This window comes from Diceros bicornis, chromosome 14 (assembly GCF_020826845.1).
Source record: "Diceros bicornis minor isolate mBicDic1 chromosome 14, mDicBic1.mat.cur, whole genome shotgun sequence".
Lineage (NCBI taxonomy): Eukaryota > Metazoa > Chordata > Mammalia > Perissodactyla > Rhinocerotidae > Diceros > Diceros bicornis.
Window position 1 is genome coordinate 44,679,650 of NC_080753.1, and position 15,589 is coordinate 44,695,238.

General features: G+C 36.1%; 1 long non-coding RNA gene across 1 annotated transcript in view; it reads right to left on the bottom strand.

Annotated features, from left to right (window-relative positions):
* Positions 1-963: 963 nt before the first annotated feature.
* Positions 964-15,589, bottom strand: part of LOC131414094 (uncharacterized) — a 28,161-nt gene continuing 13,535 nt past the window's right edge. Inside the window, exons 2-3 of the long non-coding RNA XR_009222105.1 lie at positions 3,788-3,887; positions 964-1,481 (exon numbers count right to left, since the gene is read on the bottom strand). This is a non-coding gene — a long non-coding RNA (uncharacterized LOC131414094). The remainder of the gene's footprint in view (positions 1,482-3,787; positions 3,888-15,589) is intronic.

Sequence of the window (15,589 nt, forward strand, 5' to 3'; positions counted from 1 at the left end):
AATGATGCTGTGTGAATAGCAATAACAGAATGCTTCAGTCCTGGTCATTCTTTATTATTTCATCCATTTTACAGATATTTATTAAGTGTCCATTACATCCCTGTTGCCATCCGCAGTAGTGGTATGTACATGGCTGTAGTGGAAATTGGTCATTTCTTTTGGCCACCTAGCCCCTGAACGTTTTTAATGTGTTTGGGAAATTCCTGCTCATCTCTGGAGAAGCCATTTACTCACTTCTCCAGCCTCACTTTTCAATTATGATACAGGCTAGATTTTGAAGAGGAAGCTAGTGAAGCAAAGAATCAGGCATTCTATGGGCAGTGGGAGCTCTAAGTTCCTGAGTAGCAGAGTGTGGAGTAGTACCTTGAAGTGCCCAACATTGCCAGTGTTGGCAGTAGAAGCTGAAGGGTCTGTGCTTAGAGTAGCAGCAGTGATATTTCTATTGAACTAGTTCTACCGTGTGATTTGGGGCATTGGTTTTGGCCGTGCTGACTCTACAATTGTATTTGCAACCCAAAGGATTCATAAGCTATCTAATATACTTTAATACATAAATAATTTTGAATAAACTATCTAGAGTTAGTTTCCCTTATTTGAGATTAAATGGTTCAGTGGGGAACTCAAGACAGAGCAGTTAGTTCTATTGAGGGAAGAAAGGGGTCGGGAATGGAATTACATATGAGGCCACCCTGGAGCTGAAATTTGAAAGATGAGCAGCCCATCCATCCCTCCACAGTTTGACCAGGATTGCACAGACATAGTACAAATTTGATTTTTGAATAAGGTCTGACTGAAACACAGATACCTAGAAGAATGGATAGATAGATGTCAAAATCTCTAATTTCAATTATGAAGTGTGATGCTTTGCTACAATTGAAAAAATTAAGGAATTTAAAATAAAAAATTTGGAGTTTGGGTCCCCTTATTATATTAGTCAGGGTAATTAATGCAAGAGACAGGCCCTCAAATCCCCATGGTTTAATGATAAAAGTTTAATTCTCATTCATGTCAGAGTTTGATTCTGGTGGAGCCATTCCCAAGGGTAGTTCTCATTCAAGAGAGGACTCAGGCCACATCATACAGAACATATGGCCTCCAAAGTCACTCCCTGTGGCAGGAGAAGGTAGAGAGGGAGGGATAGAGTGTGTCTTAACTGCCTGAGATCGGAAATCAGACTTGCTTCCTTCATACTACCTTGGCCAGAATTACTTCCATATTTCCAACCTAACTTTCAGAAAGGCTGGGGAATACAGAGAAGCATAGAGATACTCACAAACCTTAACAGCCTCTGCCAGTCTATCCTTTGGTCACTCAATACTCATTCATTCTCTCTTCCCACACACAGAACACACACACACCCCTCCCGAGGGAGAAGACCCAAAGTTCCATCCAGTTACTGCAATTAGCTCAAGTCCAAGATCCTTGGGTGGTCCCACATCTGCTTCAATATGTCCAGATGTCGCTCCTTTTAGTCTTAAGACCTGTGGGCGAAACATGGCAGATTATCTGTGCTCCTCTCCCTCACACACATTCAATATATATATAATGCTGATGTAGGAATGAGATATATGCAATAAAATAAATCCCATTGGGAAGGAGGAGAAAGGAGATGCAGCTGTCAGTGCTCCATGGCAATTATGAAGTCACATCAGGCAGGAAGTATAAAGACCCCTTCTTCGTGGCGTGGGTGATACCTTGATTATATCCTGTTCCTCATTCTGAGAACAGCTCCCTTGCTGGTCCATTTCTTTCTGAGAACCCTGGCCATATCCTCTGGGACATTTTTCCTTTTCCATTAACCTCTTTGGCAACATCTGAAATGGATGTCGGGCAATATGACAGCTTTGCTAGTTGCACAAATTTCTCAGCCTGCGTCTTCCACATGGAATATTATTATGAGCCTGAGGATTGTTTCAATTCTCAAAGTATCAAAGAGATTTTATGTATTTATTTATTTATTTATTTAGGTTCAGGCTTGTGATTTCTTTGGGAAAACAGTATATCTTCCCCCCAGAAACTTGGTAGGTTTCTGATCTATTTGCATTCAGTCTGTTTAATGGGCCAGTAAGTGTACACAAAGTTCTTTTTGAAACACGGCTCTTAATCTGCTCTTTTCTCCCCTGTCTTTTTTGCTTAGATTCCAACTTCTCTCAACTCAACTGAGTTTCTACTTTTGAGGCACGGTTTTCAAACCTTGGCCTCATTTTTATTCCCACTACTGCTGCTCATCCAGTTCCACCCAGGCTTTGACCACTTTCTTGCAAGTATAACCAGGCAGGATCTGTCTATAGACTGAGATCAAGTATCTTTTGCTCTAGTTCCAGGTTCTCTGACGTCACAGCGTGTACCACCCTCAGGGACTGCTCAGCACTCACGTACATACAACTCAGGAGTAGAACTGCTGAGAACTGAGTGTAAATGGATCCACCATAGAGCACTGGGGGATGAGAGCTGATGGATAAAGTCTCCCACCTTCTACTGCCTGGGCGCACAGTTGTCACGAATTCTGTGAATCTCAGAAGACCATGCGAAATTGAATGTCATTTGTCTGTAGCAGTGGCTGGCTCCAAAATGCATTTCTCTATTGGTTTTCCCTTCCATGACTTATTTCTTATCCCTCCTTCTATCTCAAATCACTTTCCAAATAAACTACTTGCATGTAGGCCTTCCGCTTAGGCTCTGCTTTTGAGGCATACCTAGGATAAGATAGTGGCTTCCTGGAGCCTCTCTGGTGGAAAGGAGATTCCCTAATTGTGATCTTTTCCCTGAGTCATTGTATCCAATTAACATAAGGCACGTCCCAGGTAGTAAAAGTTTCATAGATCTTTTTCTACTCAAAACTTTTTTAATCCCCTGGTTTGCTCACCTCTCCAACTTAGATTTCCATTTATTTGTTTGTTTGTTTGCATGCTTGGGGTTTATAAGCACTTGGTTTTCTGATCTATCCAGATCTGATCTATCTATTACTTGGCTGAATTTCTGAACATCATCTATTCCCGTTTTTTTTTTTGTGTGTGAGGAAGATCAACCCTAAGCTAACATCTGATGCCAATCCTCCTCTTTTTTTTGCAGAGGAAGATTGGCCCTGAGCTAACATCCACGCCCATCTTTCTCTACTTTATACGGGACGCCACCACAGCATGGTTTGACAAGGGGTGCATCAGCGCATGCCTGGGATCCGAACCAGTGAACCCTGGGCACCTGAAGCGGAGCATGCGCACTTGACCGCTGCACCACTGGGCCGGCCCTCATCTATTCCTTTTAATTTCTGCTTGCTAGCTGGTAGCTTTTTTCCTTTACTTAACTCGATAGCATCTTGCCAAATATTACCAATAATAGCCAACTCACCAAACACATTACTACTTTCCAAGCTTTTCTCTTAAGTTGCAAAAGCAATAGGCATGTGGCTCACCTCCCATATGATCATACGTGGCATTGTCACTTAATATCTTATGTTCCCCTAACCCAAGCCACCACCTTTTCGTTCTCTAATACTGGTGCCTTTACCACCCACATCTGTACTCACCCAATAGTACATATTTTGCATTTTTGCTGCAGCTGCATCCAACTTCAAGTACTAGTTTCTACATTAGTCAGGATATTTATCACTAGGGGCCACAAGCACAAACCCTGAAATCCAGTGATTAATATAATAAAAATTTATTTCTCACACCCATGCTGTCCAATGTGTGTTGGACAGACTCCGCCGATGTGAGGGTATGCCATCTGAACGACATGGGCATCGAGGACTCTGCAGCAGGGAAAGAAAGAGAGGGACAAGGCTCACCACCTGGGAACTGCCCCAGCTCAGAACAGCACCCATCACTGCTGCTCACAGTCTGTCGGCCGCAAGGGGTCACAAGGCTCCAACTTCACTGCAGGAGAGTCTGGAAAATAAATAGATATTTGATTAGCACTGTCTCAGCTACCCTCACTTTGGTTGACCCTTAATTTTCTCATCTGTGAAACAGGCATAATAAAATCTGTCTTATTTTAAAGAGTTATTATGAAGCTCAAATCCAATAAGCTTTTACTATAGCTCCTTGTGAAGTATAAAGTTTACACAAATGTTAATTTATTATTAAAAAGGAGAATAGCTCATCTTTCCACTAGTAGACATTTTGTTACACCTTCTTTTTTACTCTCAATATGTAGACGGTATTTAACAAGAGAGATTGGTATCCCTATATCAAGTGGCTTGGTTTCCATGGCTAGTTACTCCTATAGGAATAGGTTGGTGTTACTTGGCTAGTTTACTCTATATCACCAAAGAGAAAAACAAATGAAAAAAGTAAAAGAAAAAAATGTGTCTTAAACTGATAACCCTGATATTGCCGCTGCAATCTCATATTCCCAGTCTCACAAAAGATCTGTTTCTGCTGGCTCTTGGTTTCCAAATCTCTCCCAATAGACATTCATCCCTGTAAAATAATCTGATTTGACCTGTTACATCTGATCATTTTCTTGAATAAGTCCCCTTCCTTTCTTCCTCACTTCTTCCCCAAATACGTTCACCCACCCCCAAGAGCCCTGGTACTTTATGGCTCTGTTTCAGCTCTTTCAGATTAACTGATCTGAATGATTAACAGTTTAAGATCCTGCAGTTGTATTAATCTCTCAGTATTTTAGGATACTCATTTGATACAAGGTTTAGGCTTATATAATAGCCTTTCTTCAAAGGCAGCTATTGCCAAAAAACTCTCTCTTTGCTGTGAAACTTCGTCTGGTATCATAATTTACTACTGTAGTTCTTTTGCCGTATGTGGTCTCTAGGATGTTGGACGAAAAATCATCTCTACAGACCAATAAAGTGGAGCCTCAAGTTTTTAAATGCTGAATGTAATCTTTGTGGACAGCTAATAAAGATTATCCTGCACCCTTAAAATTTTCCAGGCCCAGCATAATTTCTCCATCTCTCCATTTTGTTTGGGTTATACAGTCTGTAAAATGTTTAAATTCATATTTTACTAATCTCTTATTTCAAATATAGGCTAACACTTCCCAGTGGTAAATCTCTTCTCTTTTTTTAATGAAGATTAGATTTTTTTTTTTTTTTTGGTGACTTGGGAGAGAATTTGGACTTGCTCTTTTTTTTTGATGATGTTTCTTTGTCCGACAGTGGTTAGATCTTCAGTGTTCCTGCTGCTGTCACATCACTTATTGTACAACAAGAAGTCTTTCTATGCAAAGGAACACGCATTTCAATCTTTCCATGGCAGTAAGATTCACTCCTATAACTAGATACACTGAGAATTACTTCTGTATGCCTTTAACTTACTCTATTTTGTGATAAACAATAATTTACAGTCAAGACACCAACTCTAATTTCCTTCCCCATTGAGTCAATCTAGAATCATTAAAATAATCCTGTCCTCTTGAGTTTACCATATTCCCAAGAGTAGTACAGATATTGCTATAATTAGCAATATTTGTCTTGGTGGCAATATTTAGCAATGGTCTAATTCTGTTCGTTAGTTTAAAATACTTTTGGGTAGTCACTGAATGTTCAATAGGCTTGCTAAAAATATGAAAAGAGAAGCAAGGTTGCCGGGTTATTCTCTGATTTTCAACTTCTAATTAAGGTATTTTGACACATAAAAGGAAAGTTTTTAGATAAAAATACTTTTGGAGAGAATGAAAGGCCATTAATTGTGATGCTTTTGCTTTTTGCACATTGAATCTCTCCTCTGCCGCTATACCGATTATGGAATACGTCCTCACTTGGAATTGTTTTTGTGTGATAAAGAGAAGTGGGGGTGGGAGAGAGTATGTTTTTACTCAGTCACCACATATACATATCTGTAGATGAATGCAGGGGGACCACACACAGTACATATAAAGAAATTTGATGTGGCACAGGATATTTACTTCTGAGCACAGCAATTAATCACTCAGGACAGCTAAATTAACCTAGCTAGTGGATGTTAAGAATAAACTGGACCTAAAAAAAAGAAAAGACAGAGGAAAGAAAGCAGAAAGCTTTGTGACTTCCTGGCATTGAATGAAATACTTTAATCAAAAGTAGGTCCTAAACAGAACATTAGAACTGCCCCTTTCTTCTCAGAGCCCTTCCCATCTTGACACTGGTGTGGAGAGTATGGTTAAGATAGCGGATGGCTAGTGAGCAGTTTTTTATGACTATAACATGAGACATAAGATTAAATGTTCTCCTAGAATTTATCAAAATGTTAAGTCATTTGATCTATGGTATACATTAATTTTCAAGTGTTTGGGAATTCCAAACAATAACAAAACATCCAAGTTTATTGTTGAGAAAAAAATTAACTTTAAATATAATTTTAAAGAGAAATAGTACATAACATGTTTTTAATTTTACACATTCAACAATATTTGGAGGAACCTGCTTCTGTTCAAATACCAATTGATCTCTGTTCTATAATTGCTTATTTACTTTAAAAAATGCAATCTAGGTGAATAGATTTTGTCAATTACAAAGAGAATTTGACCCACGAGAAGCTTATTGTAGTGTTTAAAATTCAAGTCCAAAATGCCTTCAGTAAAATGAGCACTGTTATAGAGCTGGACAAATCCGTAAGAATTTAATACATATTTTCTAAATGTTGACTGCTGTTGTCTGAAGAACTCAGATGTTTTCTGAATGAGTAAGATTATTTCCCTTTCCCTCTCTGTCACTGTGAATCTTATCTCTTTGCCCATTTACCGGTGCATATGCATCACAGTAATTGGAGGTTCATCACAGTAATTGGAGGCTAAATCTTATAAAATGAATATCCATCTTTCTGTTAATTCTAAGCCATTTGTTGCTTTTATTTGAAGAATTAATACATTCATTCTCATTTTGTAGAAATGCAAAGAAAACACATGCTCCTTTCTAATTCTATGAAACTAATATACCTTTAGGATCCATCGGCTGATGACCTTGAATAAAGAATCAGGCTGCTGTTTTGAAAGTCATAATAATATAGGGCCAACTTGTGCCTAACATAAAATAGTGGAGACGCAAAGTAAGGACATTGAAAAGGAAGATAAAATGTTGTACTCTTAAATATTTTAGCAGCTATGTCTCTAGACTGGGGTTAATTTTGAAGTATGAGAGTAACAAAAGTCATTACATGTTGAGTTAATAAGTGGAATGGCTTCAATGGCAATTTCTAACCATTTTTCTTTCTGGTTTAATAGGAGGGCAGAACCCTGGAGCATTCATAGTAGCCATCTCCTCATCTCCAGGTGGCTGCCAGGGTCACACAACTGATGTTCTTGCTTAACAGTTCTGACAACATTAGAGAATCACAGGTCTTTGCACTGCAGCCACCCACCAAACCCAAACACTTTGTGCAGACTGGTGGGTACCCAGCTGGGGACCCGGAAAGGAGCAGGACTCTTCTTCAGCGAAGAAGCACAGGGGCTCTCCCCATTCTCTGCGAGCTCAAAGATGCTACAGATCCATCCCCAAATGTTGGGTTCTCTCTTTTGCAATTTCATCCAAAGTGTTGTATGGAAGGTCTGGGATATTTCCATCACCAACAAGAGCATCTATAATTGCTACTTCCAGTTCAGGACTAGGAGTATATTTTTCCAAGTCCTTCATTTGCCCTCTTTGCTCTTGGGAAACTAACTCAGGTTTACTCTTTGCAGTCTGTTAGAGGAATTCTCTCATCTCTTACTTAGAATATGAGGTCCTTGACACATTGCTTTCTGGGCCAGGCCCTCAGAATAGAAGAGAGAGATCATTATCTCAATGCCTCACTGTCACAGTCTCTCTGACTCCCTCTTTATTTGCACTTGATGATTTTTGAGCTGTTTCAGGAAGAAATCTTAATTGATCTCCATTTTGGTTTCTTGACTTAAGTGATTGGAATTGGCCTGAAAAAGTAAAATTCTGAAAATAAAGTCAGAAACTCTGATATATGTTCTGCAAGCTTTCTTAACCATCTTCGCAAATGTGAAGCATTTCATGTATATCTCTCCTCAGGATATAATGCACGGGTTTGGTGATGTCGGCAAATCCGGTTAGGTCTGTACCGAAATCTCAAAACTTTCTTCCTTTGGGTGCTGTAATGTAGAGGAAATTCCATTTTCTATGCAGAACCACTAAATGGAGGGCCGGCTGGTGGCGTAGTGGTTAAGTTCGTGGGTTCCACTTTGGCAGCCTGGGTTCACTGGTTTGGATCCTGGGCGCGGACCTGCTCACTGCTCACCAATCCATGCTGAGGAGGCATCCCACATAGAAGAACTAGAAGGACCTACAACTATGATATACAACTATGTACTGGGGATTTGGGGAGAAAAAGGAAAAAGAAGAAGATTGGCAACAGATGTTAGCTCAGGGCCAATCTTCCTTAAAAAAAAAAAAACTACTAAACGATAACCCAAACAAAATTTTTTTCTCCATCATTTAAATGATAGCCACAAAAATCAGGTATCCAAATATTTTTCTTTTAGCTAAATGTTTAGTTCCATGTAGAAATAAAAATCTCTAGATTTTAAAATTTCTTTAATGTTTAATTATTTTAATATGTACAGACATCATCCTGGTATGGAAAGTGATCACATTTTCTTGCATGATTAATCTTACTCATGCATTTAACATTCCCTAAATAACTCTTGAATAGTAAGTCACTGCAGAAAATCTGTTGATTTTCTCGTAAACAATGAGGAAGAGAGTTCCTTCTCAAACATTTTAGTAGGGTTTCAGAAATAAGCATTTTACTTTGGTTATATTATAATTATAAGAAATACTCATAGTTTCACTTAATTTTCTATCTTAAAATATTGATTGTCTTTCTAACAAACACTTTTAAATGAGTTGCCTTCTGACTAAATAAGTATTTGATTAAGTTATTTAAAGACAACAAGGAATTGGAAAAAATAAGTATGTACAATAATGTTGTTTTTTAGCAATGAGCTTAAAATTACATAATCAATAAGCATTTCATTGTAATCTTCTTACCAGAGTTTAGTTTATAAAGTATGTCATCTATGTAGTAATTTAACATAACTCAGGATAAATAGTTATTAATTATTTGGGTAAACACTGATAATTACTACAAAAATTGACATACAGTTGAAAGTGATTAGAGTTATATGCTTTTTATATTTTATCATCAAATTTGAGAAGTAAAACTAGAGGAGAATTATGAAGCAAAAGGGATTTTGTGGCTTCTAGATTATCAGTTAATGGTATGTGGTAATGAGTTTCTGTTGTTAGATATTAGTCCAGTTCCCTGTGTAGTTACCCCTTATCCTCTTTTAGAGACACATCGATTTGCACCAGCCTATTGGACCTTATGAAATTCTCCAAGATTAATTCATTTGTATTACTTTGTTTTAAGAGTATAGACTAAATAGCCTTTCTTCCCACAGAGAGAAAATGTGGTGGTAAAGGCACAGGAGAACACAATCATGGAAGTGGGAACAGCATCAGAGGTGCCTATGTCTAGAGGTGGTGGAAGGTGGCATTTGGAGGGGGCCCGGGGAAAGCCAGTGGCAGTCGGGGCATGAAGTGGGACTGATCAGCAATATGAGAAGGTCTATCTTCAGTGAGAGTGCTGAATGAGAAAGCTGGTGGTGGAAAAAAGAAAAAATATATGCCCAAAGAGGATGGCAATGTCTGAGATGAATCATTGATAGCCAGAAGACCTCCTGTTGAGATACTCCACAAAATTAGACTGTTAAAACTGGACAGCCGAAAATCTAATGAACACTCTCAACTGCAAAGATGAAAATACAGTCAAAATTCACCAAATATTAATGAAAAACCAGAACAAAGAAAGAGAATGCCAAACTCACTAAAAATAATGACTTACACCTGAGGAAACAGTTATTAGGAAAATAAGGACAGGACTGTAAAACATAGGGAAGGGTCTGATTTTCAACAAATACACATTCAATGAAGAAGGAATAACAACCGGTGGTAGACAAGTTAGATAACCGTATAAGAACAATACTCAAGTCATGCGTTGCATCACATATGAATGATTAACTCAAAGTGGATCATAGACCTAAATGTAAAATCTAAATCCATAAAAATTCTGGAAAGATACAGAGGAGAAAATCATGTGATTTGGGGCTATGCAAAGATTTCTTAGGTGTGACACCAAAAGCAGAAAACACAAGGAAAATAAAATGCTAATATGAACTTTGTCAAATATATGAAAGTCTGCTCTTTGAAAGACTCTGCTAAGATAATGAAAAGACAAGTCATAGAAAAGACAAATCACAGATATATAAATCACATATCAATTAAAAGACTAGTATTTAGAATATATACAGGACTCTCAAAACTTAATAAGAAGATGAAAAACAACCCAATAATACAATGAACACAAGATATGAGCAGTCACCTACTAAAACAGATCTGTGGATTATAAATAAGCATATAAAAAAGATGCTCAATGTTGTTAGTCATTAGGAAAATACAAATTAAAAACACAATGAGACACCAGTACTTTAAAATGGCAAACAAAACAAATGAAAACAAAACTGACATTGCCAAGAGCTGACAAGGACGTGGAGCAACTAGAACTCTCATATACAGCTGATGGGATGCAAAATGGCACAAACACTTTGGAAAACATTTGATGTTTCTTATAAACATACACTTGCCATATGACCCAACAATCTCAATCTTATGCATTTACCCAAGAGAAATTAAGATTTATATTCACACTGACACCCGCACCCAAATGTTAATAGCAGCTTTAATCATACTGGCCAAACTGGAAACAATTCAATATCCCTGGACTGGGGACTGAGTAAACAAACTGTAGCACATTCATGCAATGAATGACTACTCAGCAATAAAAAGCAACAAACCTCTGATACACTCAAAAGCATGGATGGATCTTAAATGCATTATGCTAAGTGAAAGAAGCCAGACTCCAAGGGCTAAATATTGTGTGATTTCTTTTATATGACATTCTTGCAAAGAAAAAACTATCAGTGGTCACCAGAGAACAGGAGTGAAGATAGGAGTTGGTTTCAAAGAGAATAGGAGGAATTTTTTGAGGTGATGAGAATCCTAATTGAGATGATGAGTATCTTACACAACTATGTGTTTGCCAAAACTTGCAGAACTGCACACTAAAAAGGGAGAATTTTACTGTATGTAAATTATATTTTAATAAAAATTACAACAAAAAAACAAACAAACTTTAGGGAGATAAGGGAAAAATTGCAAATACAACAAAGCATGTAAATAAGTGAATAGAATTTGGTAAAAAATATGATTATGAAAAAAGAACTGGCAGTTCTTAGATATCTTAGAATAAAAAAATAATTGTTGATTTGTAAAACCAGTATATGGATAGAATAGGAGAATGGCAGAGGTAAAAGAATATGAATGTTAGGTATAATTCAAATAAGTCATTGAGAGATATATCATATTTATAAAAATATGTTCTTGACAACCAAATGACTCAATAACCATAAAAATGAAAGGATGGAAAAATTTATATCAGTGCAGATTAAATTAAGTCATATTAGGCTATTAAAATTGTGCAAAAACCTGAAATGTCATATAGAACAGTGAACAATGTTAAACACTGAGCGAGGTTGTGTGTGATGCACATGGCAGAAAGAAAAGATAGAGGCTTGAAAAGTTCCATTGGTTTGTTAACCTGGAACTCAGTGGTTCACCCATATTTCTTTATCCTCACCATGACCAGGATAAGGCCAGGAGAATGGCATTCCCATTTTTATTACCAGTTCTAGGACCAGGCCGCATCAACATGATGGATCGCCCATGCCCTAAGTCTTGAGGTTTAGGAAGTAGTTACTTGGTATAGGGATATCTGCTAAGGCTGCTAAGAAAAACCAAAGGCCTCCATGACTCTGTTCCTCTGCAGCAAGCACAAAAGCACAAAGACCCACTCTGCCCCATTTTCTCCTTGGAAATCTCAGCCCACTGCATCATTCTCTTGGAGAATAAAACACATCTGGAATGTTAAATGTTAAGTTCTACGGAATATAGGCTTTTGCTTTCTAGCTTCTGCACATCTGCACATCAGAATTTTAAAATGGATGTTGAATACAATCTGCCACACCATCAAAAACATCATCTAATTTGTTTTATATATACATATGTGTATACACATACATACACAGAGAGATACATATATACACACACTTAGACATATACATGATTATGCTGTGTTTAAACAGAACATTTCTATTCCTTTACAGAAATGGATGGGGCACCTGGTGTGGAAGGGACATTTACTTTTTGTTATAAAACTCGCTTGTATTGTTTACCCATATGCAGGTACTTTTTACCATATTCAGGTACTTTATTCTAATTAAAAGATTGAGCTTTGAATAAAAGCTTTTACAAAATGCTTTCATGCAGAGTATTCTGTTTGGTCTTCATAACAATGCTGTGAAATACATTTAGCAAACATTGTTATTCCCACTTTATAATTGAGGAGCTGCAAATTTGTTGGTGTTTGAGTTCACAAGATTTGAAGCATGATAAAATGTACTTAAAAGTATATTATTAATGGAACTGGATAGTCTTTTCTTAGGGCAATTTAGCACTATTTATAAAAATTACAAATGTTTATATTCTTATATTTAGCATTTCTATTTCTTGCATTTTATTCTACATAAACATTCCCACAAACGCTTGAGGAGACATCTACAAGAAAGTTTCTAGTAGTTTCCTTAGTAAAACACCTAACGAGAAGAATCTAAATAAACATCGATATGAAACCAGCTTAAATAATGAAAACTACACAACCCTTAAAATAATGAAGTAGATAATGTATGAACAAGTGAAATATGCTCTAGATATATCAAGTGAAAAAAAGCAACTTGAAAAATAACGAATATATTTTTGATTCATATGTAAAGATCATAGTAATATTAATGATAAATATGTTAATACTCAGGAAAAGCAATGTAGTTATACGCATCAGATTACTTAGAGTGATTATTTTTGATCAGTGGAATTTACAGAGGCTTTTGTTTTCAAGTTCTGTTTATGTAACATCTGTATTTAATTAAGCTTTGTGTAATATTTGCAATCTGAAAGTACAGATGTAAAAGTAAGATGATAAAAATAATAGACAATTAAGATAGATTATTTCCAAGATTCTCTCCTCATATAATATTGTATGAGTTTGGCGTACGACTTTCCTAAAAGCTCAAGCAGATTGATAGAACAGTTTGTTTAATCCTGACCCTTAAGGCGAACAGTCTGGCATGAGAGAATGTCTGGGTAATTGAATGTCAGAAGATCTGCATTTGAATCAAAACTCTGTCATTTCTTCAGCAAGTCACATAATATAGCTGAGCCAGAGATTTCTCATTTATAAAATGAGAGTAATAAAAATACATAGAATGCTGCTCAGAGGATTAGATAAGATGATTTAAAGACCAAATTGGAAACTAAACACCAATATTGTTCCCACGATAGATAAAAGCCACTTTCTGAAGAACTGTCACTATACTTATTCAAGATCTATCTTTGAAAATTTTTAAGAAATTAAAAATGTTTAGATACACTGAGATAGCCCATCTGGGATGCGCCCTGCCAGGTTGACCACCAACTCCAAGGCCAAGGACAAAGGAAAGAGATCCACATCATAGAAGATGAAGAATTTGAAGCTCCTGGGTGCAATCCAAATTCAGGGTTGAGAAGAGATTAGCAGCACAATACAATGCATAGGCTTATCTTTTAGTCTAGTAAGGATTACTGTGATTGTTTTGGTAGTTATATATTTCCAATTGATCAACTCAAGTTTTGGGGTGTAGATGGCAGGTTGGTTGGCCCAGCCCATTGCAGCAATTAGGTTTTGTCTGTAGTAATGTAAGACATGGATACATCATTAATTTGCATGTTGACATTCCTACATCAAGTTAATTGAATTTTTTCCCCTAGGAGCAAAATAATCCTATATTTATGTAATTCAAATTTACACAATGCATTTCCTTATGAAATATTTCGGGATTGGACAGGCATAGTGCAATTGAGATACTTTAATATTTAATAAAATAAAAGCACATTCTATTTTGTTGTGATATTAATCCAATTTATTTTACAATATTTTTAACTTTTGTCTCATTTTATATCAGGAGATATTTCATATATATGAAAAGCATAGAAATAACAAAATGACATCTATGTACCCATTACCCAGATCTCTCAAATCCTAATGTTTTGCTGTGGTTGCCTCACACATTTTTAAGAATCAAAATATTTCAGAAGCATTTGAAGGTCGCTATATACCCAGTATAAATTTACTTCTTCCCTACTCAGAGATAATGACCACACTGAATTTGGTGCTCGTTATTGTCATACATTTCTACAAACTACTACTATATAAATAGGTATCCATATACAATATAGTGGTTTGCAAATTTTGAAAATTTATAAAAATGCATATGCACTGTACATATTCTTGTTTGGTTTGCTTTCTTTACTTGACTTTATATTTTTGACATTATTCATATTAATACATGTAGTTCTGTTTAAATCATTTTGATTTTATTTAGCATTTCATTGTGTATACATATACGTATACGTATACATTGTGTATACGTAACAGAAATTTTTAAATTATCATTGAATATTTTAAATTACTTCTGTTACTTTTCCTATTATAACCAATACTGCTGTAGATATTCTCTTTGTGCATACATACATGTTTCTCTAAGATATATATGATCTAGAATTATAAGATCAAAGATTATTCACATCATTAACTCTCCAAGGAAGTTAAACTAATCAGAATTGCTCTCCAAGGAAGTTAAACTAATAATATAAACTCCCACTATCAGGGTATGAGCCTCCCCTTTCTCTATGTCTTCTCAAACAAGTTTAACTTTTGCCATTCTGATAGATGTTAAATTATGTTTCAGTATTTTAGTTAGCATTTCTCTGATTACTAATGAAATTGAGCATGTTTTTGTTTCTTTTAGCCAATTGAGTTTCCTCACTTGGCTGGTGCTTATTCTTAATGATTTCCTACTTCTTATTGGAATGATTGTATATCTATTACAGATTTGGAGAAGATAATGATATAATCTGAATGCTAATCCTTTGTAGAAGAGGCAGTTGTGGAAATATTCTTCTAAATGGGAGTTTGTCTTTTTTAACTTTTTCAAATTCATCAATGTTTTTACTTTTAGTGTAGGCAACTGTATTTATCTGTTTTTCTAGTTTTTAATTTTTGTGTCTTGTTTTAACAGAAAATCATTTACTGGCCATATACATACTATATATATGTTTTTTCTATTTTGTGATAAAAGGTGAATGACTTTGGTCTTCACATTAAAGTTTTAGTTCCACTTATATTTCACCTTTTGTATGGTGTGAGGTAGGAACCAAGTTGTAATTGTTCCATCTGTATGATCAATTTTCCTAGCAACATGAGTCTTTTTCCTACTGCTCTCTAGTTTCACCTCTATCAAGTTTTCACATGTGTGGGTATGTTTCTTTGCTTCATATTTTGTTTCACTTTTGATTTTTTTCTCTCCTTGAACTTAGTAATAAGAAAGTATAATTTCCTATTTATTCTATTAATCTTGTTATCTGACTAGGGCCAAAAATATGTTAGGAAACACAATTCTCAGGCTGACATTTATTTTTGCCATTTTAGAGTGGGAG